Source organism: Triticum urartu, chromosome 6A (genome assembly GCF_056163025.1).
Source record: "Triticum urartu cultivar PI428250 chromosome 6A, HENAU_Tu73, whole genome shotgun sequence".
NCBI classification, from domain to species: domain Eukaryota; kingdom Viridiplantae; phylum Streptophyta; class Magnoliopsida; order Poales; family Poaceae; genus Triticum; species Triticum urartu.
The window spans coordinates 585,767,040-585,779,964 of NC_141878.1; the positions used below are offsets into that span (position 1 = coordinate 585,767,040).

The 12,925-nt window shown below is 45.8% G+C and overlaps 1 pseudogene; it reads right to left on the minus strand.

Annotated features, from left to right (window-relative positions):
• Positions 1-4,651: 4,651 nt before the first annotated feature.
• Positions 4,652-5,622, minus strand: LOC147966682 (putative ripening-related protein 6 pseudogene; annotated as a pseudogene).
• Positions 5,623-12,925: the final 7,303 nt, after the last annotated feature.

Below are 12,925 nucleotides of genomic sequence, written 5' to 3' on the forward strand. Positions count from 1 at the left end.
AAAATCAAATATCAAGCTTTTAGATTTTAAAAGTTTCAGGAATTTATGCAGATATAATAACCAGCACTGGGTACTGAGTTAATAGGGTTTTTTTACTTTTTCAAAAAGGAGGAGCTCCCCGGCCTCTGCATCAGAACGATACATACGACCAACTTAATAAATAAGCAAATAGATTCAACAAGGTCTTAAAGTCTCAAACGAAAGTAAAGAAAAGCTCACAAAGAGCCAAAGGGCCAATAACAAACTAGCCAAAAAAGCCAAAACCAGCTGGCATAAGAAAAATAGGTAAATTAATTGTCTATCCTATTACATGACGGCCATCCAAACCGATTGAAGATATGCTGTGCTACCATCTTCCACCGGATAGATCCAGTAACCAAACGCTCCCTGGCCTTCGTCGGAGTGAGTAGCGACCACATACGGATCAACACAATGGCTTGAAAGATAACCTGCAAAAAATGAATATTTGTTGTTCTGTTAAAACCAAATCATTTCTGCAGTTCCAGACTGCCCACAATAAAGCACATACTCCTACACGAGTGTGTCTCGCTGTTTTGGACTATCCCGTTAAGCCACGTTCCAAATAACGTGCTGACAGAACTCGAAGGAGTAATATTAAATGCAATGTGGACCATCCACCATAGAATTTTGGCCAAGGTGCAATCAAGAAAAAGATGTTTGATAGTTTCATCCCGATCACAGAAACTGAGTTAATAGGTTAGTCCAGAAAAATTATAAATATTAATGCCAAAACTATGCCAAAATGATATAGATATAGCATTGAATAGTAAAAAAAAACTATAAATACGTTTAAGATGTATCATTGGTGTACTTGGACTTAATTGTACTTGGACTTAATTGAATCGATGAATATTTCCCTAGCGGATTCGAAGTACAGCTTATTACACGCGAATTCCATGTGGCTTCTTCTAGGACCTCTGGGCAGTGAGTCTGCTCCTATCCCGGCCAGGGGCCCTACTCCGGCGAGGGATGGAGCTCGTGGTGAACGGCGATAGAGGTTAGGTCATTAACTCACACGCATGGGGAGGTGATGAAGTGTTTTCCGCAAGTTCGTTAATTAAATTTTCGTGACACCTTGCTAGATCCGACACATCAAAGTGTCGTGCACCGTGCGAGTCCAGGTGCGTGTCTCGGTTCCCTAGGGGAGTTATGGCAGCAACCGCCATGAATTATCTCTCAGTATTACTTGCTCCACGGCTCAGAACCCAGCTACCTTTGCATCTTCACATTTCCTTTCGTCCTCACACAACATATCTCCAGATCCGCCCAATTTATTTGTTGGGGGTGAGTCCCCTTTCCACCTAGCGCTTGATGGCGAGGAGGGAGGCGACGGTGGTGGAGATTGCAGGAGGCGACACCGACACGGAGAAGCCTCCTCACCTTCACGAGATCGATTTGTGGTCTCCGACAGTGAGGACACTGAACGAGGAGGCGTTTGCGATGAGGGCAGCTTTGGACGAAGAGGAGATGGCGAGGTGCCTTCCCCTGTTCCCCAACCAACAAACTCAACACACCATGGCGGTTGTCTATTGGGCGATGTTGGAGGCAGAATCGGCGAGTCCGGCCATGCAGTTCAAGTGAGTGGCATTTCAGTCGCACATTTTCAGTCTCCTCCCGCCGCCTGGTGCGGTGGAGTTGGTGATGGGACTGCCTGTTCCCGGAACAAGCGGGAGGCCAATCATGATTTCTGACAAGGAGGCTTGTCATGCTGGCAATATACTTATGGATTTTTGGGCTTTGCAATAAGCGTTACATTCATGATGGGGTCACCCCTACTTTTATTGGGTTCAAAGCCTATGCGTATCTGTATACTATATGGAGAACCCTTGCGTTCTGCCGGCTGATGCGCGCAGGACATCGTCCGCCTGGGCTGCCGTCGATTAAACATGATCATACGGCGCGGCAAGCCACCACGTGCGGATCCACATGTGCCTAGATTGCAATGTCAATGATTCGTTTCATCCGGATGATTCCACAGCGCGCGACGGTCGCTTGCTCTGCCGTCCGATCCTGATTAGCTTCTCCCGCGATAGTGTTCCCATGGCCGTTCCTCACGTGCGTGGTTCCCGTGGGCCATAGCTGATTCCTCGTTGACTTTCCGTTACTCCACACATTAGTTGGTGCATTGCTGCCATGTACCCCTTCAAGTCCATGCTACCACTGCCTTTCAACTCACAAGGATGGCACGTGTGGGGCGATTTATCCATACTGCAAGCTGGCCTTCACATGCTGCGAGTCGGATGCTACGTTGCAATGCCGACCGCCATTATCTTTTACTGCTGGAAAGTCGGTCACACGAAGCTGGCTACGCGGCCAGCCCTGCTGCAAAGATTTTCTTTCGAGAGAAGTACATATTTCAACTCCGAACTCTTGCCCTAGTCTAATTTACAACCCCGAACTTCAATACCGTCTAAATTACAACCCCCAACTCTCAAAACCGATCAGGATTCAACCCTTCACTACCTCTTGACCGGTTTTGACCAAGTTGACCGTTTTTGACCCGTTGACTAGGTGAACAGTAAATTAAAAAATATATTTCTTATTTTTTTTCACATGGTCAATAGTATTTTTTTAAGTTACAATTTTTAGCTTGTTTGGACATTTGAGTAGCTCTCAGAAAAAAGACAAATGTGGAGTCTGTGAAACAGTTAACTGTCGTGCACTGTTCGGGCTGATTTTGTTTTTTTGGCTGAGAGCTACTTAGATGTCCGAACACGATGAAAATTGGCACGGACCTCACACATTGATACATCTTCCATGCAAAAAATATTCTTTTCTTAATTTTTTTGTTTTTCGAATTTACTGTTCAGACGATGAAAAAATCAAAATTACTTTTTGAATTTTTTTACTTTTTAAAATTTACTGTTCACCTTGTGAAAAAAATAAATTGTTTGTGATTTTTATATTTTTATATTTTTTAAAATTTACTGTTGACTAGTCAACGGGTCAAAACCCGGTCAACTAGGTCAAAACCGGTCAACAGGGAGAGAAGGGTTGAATTCTGACCGGTTTTAAGAGTTGGGGGTTGTAGTTTAGATGGTATTCGAGTTCGGGGTTGTAAATTAGACTAGGGCAAGAGTTCGGAGTTGAAATATGCACTTCTCTCTTTTCTTTCCCCGGAGAAGAACATGCACTGATAGGTTAGTGCATCTTAATCTCATCGTTGTGTATTTTCTACATTACCTCAGTTAACTTATTATGTTTTTTTACGTTGCAATCATTGTTTCAACAATCTTCATCGCAATGAATTAAGATTGTCGCATATATACGCTGGAAATATTTGTAGTGTTTTTTTACAGTCTTTGACATACAACAAAAAAGTGCTTACGACCATGTTGTATACACTCATATTGGTGCTGCAAGGATGCTAACGTGCTTCAAGACGGTGTTGCAAGCCGGAGCTGCGAGGGCATCGTCGTGCTTCAAGTCGGTGTTGCGGGGACACCATCATGCTGCAAGTCGATGCTGCGAAGGCGCCACTGTGCTTCAAGCCGGTGTTGCAAGGGTGTCTCCGTGATGCAAGCCGAAGCTATGAGGGCACCGTCGTGCTTCAAGTTGGTGCTGCGGGGACAATGTTGTGCCGCAAGTCGATATTGTGAAGGCGCCGCCATGCTTCAAGCCGATGTTGCAAGGGCGCCGACGTGTTGCATGCCGGAGCTACGAGGGCATCATCGCGCTTCAAGTCGGTGCTGCGGGGACACTGTTGTGTTGCAAGTCGACGTTGCGAAGGCACCACCGTGCTTCAAGCCGATGTTGCAAGGGTGCCTTCGTGTTGCAAGCCGGAGTTGCGAGGGCACCGTCGTGCTGCAAGTTGATATTGCGATGGCGCCGATGTGCTTCAAGCTGAAGCAGCGAGAGTGTTGTCGTCTTTTAAGCCCATGCTGTTCGCCAAAGTTACAAGGGTGAGATGTCAGTGATGCTGCGTGGACGGCACGGCGGCGGCGAGCGGCCTGGTCGATGATGTTGTGACGGCCGGTGCGGTGCTGCTGATGACGCTGAGACGTTTGCATGGCATGGCCGCTGTGACGGGGTGACGTGATTGCTACAAGTGGAGATGTCGGTGACGCTAAGACGGCCGGCACAGCTGCTGCGATGGACCAAAACACAGTGCTGCAAGCCGTGTGAGTCCATGGCAGTGTGGGAAGGGAACAACACAAGAGGGTTTCAACTTGTGTATATACATCAAATCCAGTGTGTGTACGTATATACAGAAAACATGCACAAGCAGGTGCGGCCACTACTCCAACTACCACCGAAACTAACTCCAAGCAAATGCGATTACACAACGTGAGACTAGGTTCGTTAGTAAGAGGTTGTGAAAAATAAAAGGTTCGTTAGTTTAGAGAGAGAGCAACGTTGAGAGTTGATCACGTGGGTGTAGCCGGTTGAATAGGTGCATTCCAACAGGCAGGCGCGACTCGCGCGAGGCGAGGAAGGACAACGAGGTGTTGCGGTTAGGATCGAACGGCCACAATGAACCAGATCGAATGGTAACCGGGACGACTGATTTTTCGCTCGCTCCATCCGGATGGCGCCTAGCGCGCCCCCTATATATTCCAGGCCGATCTCGCGTCGGGGCCAACTATATAAGTTGAAAACAGTACCAGCGCACACAACACAACTGTTCCAGTTAGACATCCGACCAGAGGACGGGCACCTCGCCCATACTGGGGTCGAGCCCCATGGCCTTCCACACGGCGGTCGATGTGCTGAGCTCGTTGTCGCCGCAACCGTCCGCGCATTCGTCCACCACAATGGCCTGCACGATCCCGGGCAAGCTCACGATGCGGATCATCTTGGCACACCGGACGCCAGGTCCGAACCACTTCGAAGCCATTGACACCAGGAAAAGGTCGTCGCTGTGGTACTGGCCGTCGCACGTTGCCGGCCCGCCCTCCTCTCCTTGCTGGAATCCGTTCACCGACATCACCGCTCGGACGTCATGGACTTGCCCGGCGCCGCACCAGATCTGCAGGAAAACAAGAATACTGAGAACTACCACGGCCTTGCCGGTGTTCCCCATGGTAACTGAGCTGCTGCTTGCGTTTATAAGCTGCCTTGCAGTTGGCTTACCCTAGCTGTGTGCTTTCTCGGAGCTTATTATATAGGCTAGTGCTGCAACCTGCAGACAAAAAGCGAGGGACGTACCTACACATGTGCCTGCCGCCCGCCATCGTGTGACTCATCAGAGAACACGTCATCCAAGCCTGCGGACAAAGTAAGGGTTAACATATTCTTGCATTGTTGAGACCACGATTGATTTTGGATTTCATGGAGCTAGCTACGGCAACAGGCCCTAGGGAATTATTTCAGAAATGGACGATATACTGATTTGTACTCCTTGATGCAGTCACTCTATTGAGAAAATGACATGCTATAAGGGGTCCAAACTTTCACCAATTTTTGTAGTCAGATTGGATCCACATAGCACTTCAAGATGTGACAATGGGCCGATATGTATCAATCTTGATCTCTTTGCACTAGCACTTGGTATAAGGGCCACATGCACCAATAGTTGTCACATTGCACTGAAACGTGTAACTTGGGCCAACATGCACCATGGTTACGATCAAGGAAGACATAAGCCTATATATACATGCAGTTGGTACCCTAGCTAGTAACAGCATGCACCATGGTTACTATCAAGATTGATCCTAGTTGCAGCTACATAGAACCACATATGTCGTCGCTGACACCTCTGCTACTTTTGTTCAGGAAGGTTAGTTTAGGCACTCCATCCCTGAGGGCTGCATCAGCTTATCTTTCTAGAAATCCCAGCTATAAGCTAGATAGGTATAAATAGGGCATTAAGCAGCAATAACAGAGATAGCATCCATGAGTTTTTTAATCCATCCTTTAGCATCGCCTGACTCGGACAAGGTGTTTCCTTCCTTCGCAATACCCGGCCAGGGCAATGTAGCTATCCCAATAAGATATGAAAGCTGGGCCACACCCGGACCAGAACATGGAAATGTTTACACAAGGCATCGAACGGCACTTGTCCTATCATACCTTCTCTTGTGGCTTTAGACTGTGTATATACTTGACCTTGCCAAGCAGAAGAAGCAGAAGCCCTATTGGAATCCGAGTCAGGGTCATTGTTGTTACAGTTTCCCCTTTTGGTAAAGGTTCGGTTGAAGGGATTGGGATTGGCTTATCGAGATGTGCATGTATCTCATATCGTTCTAGTGACTCCGCTTTCCTGACCAGGGAACTGCTATCTCAAGGATAGTCAAGTCCCGGATTCGAAAGTCGACATGATACGCTTGATTGGTCTGGCATGCGTCACTGCATGCATTTTTTTTGCGAACCATCAAGCAATTTAGTTGTTTTTGGTTTTCAGCTCACCCAAACTTCCATTGCTATGTTGACAACAATCGTTGTTATTTTCTAGTGCCGACATTCAATGCTTCCAATGAAGTTGAGAATTGTTGAGATATTAACCTTTACATGCTTCCTATATATGGAGTTTCCAAAGTATACTACAAATGTATAGATATTTTTCTCCAGGAAATTCTTCAACAATTGTTATTGAATTTCCAGTATATTTGGCAGAAAGATGCATCTGCATGTTGGTGTCTACATTTTTTAATTTGCATTTCAGTGTTATCTTCTAGTTAAATTGGCTACTATTGACATAGCACATGCATCCTCCCCAGTAATTCCTCATCGGAGCACTCTTTCCATGCTTCATACTGATTTGATGTAACTTCAAAATTCCATGCTTCCAAATAACACGTATTCTGTTCCTTGAACTATTCTTTTATTCTTCTTTGTCATTGAGCTATGCTTCTTTGGGCTAGAAAATTTGTTTCTATGTTCAATGCTCTATGCTTGCATTAAAGATGAATCATATGTATATAGCATATTTTCATAGTTCCTGCAAATTGTGCTTCCGAATCACACCTCAACTGCTTCAACCAATATTAGTTTGTGTTACAGCCATGGAAACGTTGCTTCTTCTAATAAAATTATTGTTCATACATTTTTCTTTTGGCAACAATTTTTTTGTTTCAACCACTACCAATGTATGCTTCATTGAATCTCATTTATGTTTCCATGAAAAACATACAAGATACTTCTAAAATCTACTTATAAATGTTTCCATGGTAGTAAATGCCGGCTTCAAGCATCGCCAATGTGTGCTTCTGTTGTTGTCTAGACGTATTGGTTCGAGCAAGTGAGTGCCTGAACCAACACCCGTGAGTCTTCTTTCAGTGATATTATTGTACATGCATTTTGCTTCTTCCAACCACTACCGAGGTTAGCTTCATTGTTTCTTTCTCATCTTTTGCGTGTACAGATATTTTTCCCACCTGATTCAGGCACATCTTTATTTCAAACAGAATGTTACTAGTGTAGAGTGTGCAGGACCAGACATCACTTCTTATTGGAGGCGACCTCGTTGAAGAACTAGTGACATGTGAGGAGCTCTCCTATGATCAGTTAATTGAAAATGTAAATCGAAGCTGACTATGCATAAGTGAAATTAGTGTTGTAGCGGTTGTTGTAGAAAGAACTGTATATTGGTTGTATCAGATGAATTTTGAGGCGCTGTCTATTTTTGTTTTGTGTTTCCAGACGATTCCTTTGGCAAAACAAATGTTTATATCAAATTTGAATATTATTTTTGGTACACCAAATATATTTTTCCAAAGCAAGTAAAAAGTGCTTCCGTATCATAGAAATGTTGCTTCCATGGATACAAAATAAGAAGTTTTTTTATCACATGATTGAATTAATATGTTTGCATCGCAATGTGAAAGGGTGCTTCCATCGGTAAAAGTAATGCTTCTATGACTGAATAATATGTTTGGAACGTGATGGTGTGCTTCCATTGACAAAAAGGAATGCTTCAATGCAAACTTCCCATGAAAAAATGCATCTACGGGAACAACTATTTTTTGTATTTGTTTATTGGAAGCACATTGCAATAAATAAAAAAAGATGTTCCTTGCACATAAATGAATCTGCAAAAAAATATTTGTTGGAAGAAAATCACTAGTAGTTTGGAAACTAATAAGATGTGATTAATTCAAAACTCCCGTAATTAAAGGGAAGCATCCATAATTAGCCCTCATTAAATCCTCTCGCGCAGGTCCCGGGAGGCAAATGAGACGTCCCCGCTTCCTCCGATCCTACGGCGCACAGGTGGGCTGATGGATGCATTCCATCTATAGTCTGAGACTACCCACAGTGAAAGTAACATAGGTGATAACATCACACTTATCTAGGCAAAAGATGATGTGGCATGTAATTAATGAAGAAAGAGAAGTATGTGGTAACATAGCTAGTTACTGTAACACTGGTAGAAAAAGGGCCTGTTGTCCCGGTTCGTAAGGGCCTTTTGTCCCGGTTCCTGAACCGGGACTAAAGGGTCGGTACTAATGCCCTGTCCCTTTAGTCCCGGTTCAATCCAGAACCGGGACAGATGGGCCTCCACGTGGCCTGTGTGCGGAGCCCAGGCAGGAGACCCTTTGGTCCCGGTTGGTGGCACCAACCGGGACCAATAGGCATCCATGCGTCAGCATTTCTGTGGCTGGGGTTTTTGTTTTTTTTTGAAAGTGGGGGTGGGGGGGGGGGGTTTGCGGGTTTTGGAGGGTTAATTTAGGTGTTTCATATATTGTGTTAGCTAGCTATAATTAATAGAGAGAAGTGTCCTCTCTTATGTCCGTGCTTGGTCGACGCTACGTACTATACATACGTATAGAGAGGACTAGACACGCTAGCTAGCTAGTAAGCAAACGAAGGAAACAGAAGATCGTCATGAACATATATGCATACAGAGAGAAGTGATATCGACCACCTCTCCTTCTCCGAGAGATTGGTCGAACAACAAGTTCTCGTATATCTATCCAACACTACCGGCTACATATATACAATAATTATCTCTTACAAATATAATCATACGGACTCATGGTCCACATAGTATTCTCCGTCTTCAGCGATCACGTGGTCAAGAAAGAATGCCGCCAATTCCCCTTGAATTGCTCGCATGCGAGCTGGTGCTAGGAGTTCATCCCGCTTCCGAAACATCTAATTTGAAGAAGGGGGTCAATACATATATATATATATATATGAATGAATGAAACTCAACACAAATGATGGTAATAAAATAAAATTGTGAATGTTGTTATTTACGTACTTCATATTGTTCGTCAGTGTAGCCCCGCTCACAGGTCGTGTGGCGGATGGACTCGCAAACGTAGTATCCACAGAAATCATTCCCTTGTTCCTGCCACAACCACTTTACAAGAAATAGAGGTCAATCAAACTGATAAGCAAGAATGCCAAATGGTATTGATCAAACTAGCGCTTGAATCAATAGGAGATGCGCGGAACATGCTACTATAGTACTTACTTTCGGGTGTCTAAATTGCAGCTTCTTCGGGAGTCCTGGAGCTTTTTTGGAGAATTTTTTCCAAACCCTGCCAGACAAAGAAAACAATTACTTGATATATCAGGAAATGAACAAAGTTGCTGATATGGTGGATAATGATCGATTTAACTTACTTCTCGAGCATTTGAGTCATCTCTGCATAGTCCTGGGGATCTTTTCGTCTTGAGTCTAAGACGGTTACTAGTCCCTGCTCAAGCTTAATCTTTAGGAGAATATAGTGGTAACTGCACACGCATGCATAACTCATCAATTACATTACTATAACCTTGACTAATATATAAGGGAAACCGAATACGCACAAGACAGTAACACTCACTTGAAGTTGTAAGGAAAGAGTATTATATATTTTTTCATTTATTACCAACGATCGTAGCAAGTTGGCCTCGGTATCTGCGGCATTAAATTTAACCTGAGTTGCATCTATGAGATATGTGTTAACGAACCCAATATCACCGACTTGTCTTTTCTTCAATTCGGCGATCTTCAATCTGCATAATATATTGAGGATGATTATAAATACATGCAATGAAAGAGCTGAGCTATATAGAGAGACTTAATGACAGAAGTAGTACTATTTACAGACAGTAGCAGGCGACCGTTGTTTTATCGAGGGCCAATTGATTGAAAAACTGAAATAACTCCTCAAATGGAACAGGCAACAGTTCAATTCCAACGAGGTCATGCTCCTTTTTAACTTTCACATACAAAGTACTCCTCCCCCCAGAGTCTTTGCAGATTTTTAAGTACCAATCATGCAATCTTCGCATCATCGTTGATAGAGATCTTTCATCTTTGACAAGAGGCTTCCCGTACTCGTATCTTTGTATCTGCACCTCCATGAAATCATAATGTACATCGTCGGGCAGGTAATCGCCAAGATTGCTATAACCAGGCACCATCCTCGGATCATTAGCGACGTTGTCGCTAGGCACCTTGAGCGGGGGGCACAATTGCTTCGCTTGTTCGCCGAGCTGGGCAATTTGTTTCCCAGCTCGTCGTTCTTTCAGCCTTTGATCACTGATAGTACTTCCCGACCGCTCTGCTTCGGCAAATTCCTTTTCAATAATGCGCTCATAGTTTCCTTTCGGCGGAGACTTGGGTGGTTTTGTCAGGGCAGCCAGAGTGCGCTTCGCTTTCACCGGATCTACCTTCTCCTCCGGAGGTGGATGTTTCTTTGCTTTCACCCCTTCAAAGTAGTTCCTCACTTCTTCTCGTGCGATCTCGGCGTTCTCCTCCTCTCGTATGGTAACTTCTCTGGAGTCTTCAGAGAAGGACCAAATCTGTATTTCCTCCCGCCTCTGGCTGTACTGCTAGACGCCGGCAGAGCAAACAGAGCGGTTGACTTCTTTACTTGCTTACGAGGCGGAGGAGAAGGACTACGACGCGCCGGAGCAGCCGGAGCGGCGGCAGGTCTCTTCCGCCCTTGCTGACGAGGCGGAGAAGGAGGAGGCTGGCTGCTCGGGCGCGTCGGCGCAGGCGGAGTGCCGCCACGCGCTGGAGAAGGAGCCGATCGAGTGCCCTGATCGTCACTCGCCGGAGGAGGAGGCGGTGGAGGAGGTGGAGTGCCCTGACTCGCCGGAGGAGGAGGCGGTGGAGGAGGCGGAGTGCCCTGACTTGCCAGAGGAGGAGGAGGCGGAGGCGTCCAGTTCGGAAGGTTGATGAGCTCCTTCTGCCATAGGCATGGAGTCTTCAGAGCAGACCCCAGCCTAGTCTCCCCTTCACCGGTAGGGTGGTCAAGCTGGAGGTCCTCAAATCCCTCCGTTATTTCATCCACCATCACCCTAGCATATCCTTCTGGAATCGGCCGGCAGTGAAAAATTGCGCCAGTTCAGTAGGATAAATAGAGCCAACAGCCGCCTTGACCTTCAAATTCATCCATTGCATCATAAGGTGGCAATTTTGAGACTCCGTGATAGCATCCACGGGATAGCTGGCAGGAGCCGTCAAGGCATGCTCCGGCTGAAGCAGCTCGGTGGAAGCCACGCTGTTTCTTTGTTGACATGGCGGGGTAGCTTTAGGGGAAGCTTCGGCAGTACGTTTGCTGCGATTTGCTTCTCGTTCATCTATCGCTTGTACCCTTGCTTGCAGCGCCTGCATTTGGGTCTGCTGCAATTTTTTCCTCCTCTCCCGGAATTTGTAACCGCCTGCGTCCGGAAACCCAACCTTCCACGGAATGGAGCCTGGCGTGCCTCGTGTCCGTCCAGGGTGCTCAGGATTCCCGAGGGCCATTGTGAGCTCGTCGTTCTCTCTGTCTGGAAAGAACGTCCCTTGCTGCGCTGCTTCGATATACTGCTGAAGCTTCCTGACTAGTATGTACATTTGATCGTTCGTCCAAATGCACTTCCCTGTTACAGGGTGCAAGGTTCCGCCAGCCCCGAAGAACTTAGTCTGGCAACGGTCTGGCCAGTTAATTGTCTCTGGTTCGATCCCTTTATCAACCAGATCATTCTCAGTCTTGGCCCACTTAGGCCGGACTACGAGGTAGCCACCTGACCCTGTGCGATGGTGATGCTTCTTCTTCACAGCATTTTGCTAGTTTGTCACCGACATCTTCTTACTCTTTTCCGATGTCTTGTGGGCCACAAATGCGGGCCAGTGATCTCTGATCTTCTCATATCTGCCCTTGAATTCTGGTGTCTCATTATTTTCGACAAACTTATCCAGCTCTTTCTTTCACCTCCTGAATAGTTCTGCCATCCTCTTAAGAGCAAAAGACTTGATTAAGTGCTCCTTAACTGGCTTCTCTGGATCATCCTCTGGCGGTAGGGTGAAATTTGACTTCAGCTCAGTCCAAAGATCATTTTTCTGCATATCATTGACATAAGACACCTCAGGGTCTTCTGTAGCCGGCTTTAACCATTGCTGGATGCTGATCGGGATCTTGTCCCTAACCAAAACCCCGCACTGAGCAACAAATGCGCTCTTTGTCCGGAGGGGTCCAATCGGTTGGCCATCGGGCGCGATTGCTATGATCTCAAACTTTTCATCCGAGCTCAACTTTTTCTTCGGGCCTCGTCTCTTTACCGAAGTTGTGCTCGATCCGGAGGGCTCGAAAAAAGAACAAAGACTTAATTAATATGTGTACATACCAAAACAATGAATGCATCAATTAGCTAGTCAGCAGAAGCTTAACTAATATATATACCTGGCCGGACTCGGTTCGGTCACCGGAGACGTCATCACGGTCTCCTTCTTGCACCGGCATTGGGTCATCGGAGCCGTCCTCACGGTCTCCTTCTTGCACCGGCATTAGGTCACCGGAGCCATCATAATCATAGCCAGCTGCTTCTAGACCATCGGTGTCGTTGAGAAATAACGAGCAGACGGCATCACTTCCTTGTGCGATTATGTCCCCCAACAACTCTTCTTGTACTTCGTCTCGGGCGGTGTCCATAGTTTCTACAAATATTGGCAACATGGCAATTATTATTCAAACATGACAGATGGATATATTAGTGGCAAACGTAGAACTAATATTAATTAGTGGCCTCGATGCTGCTTCTC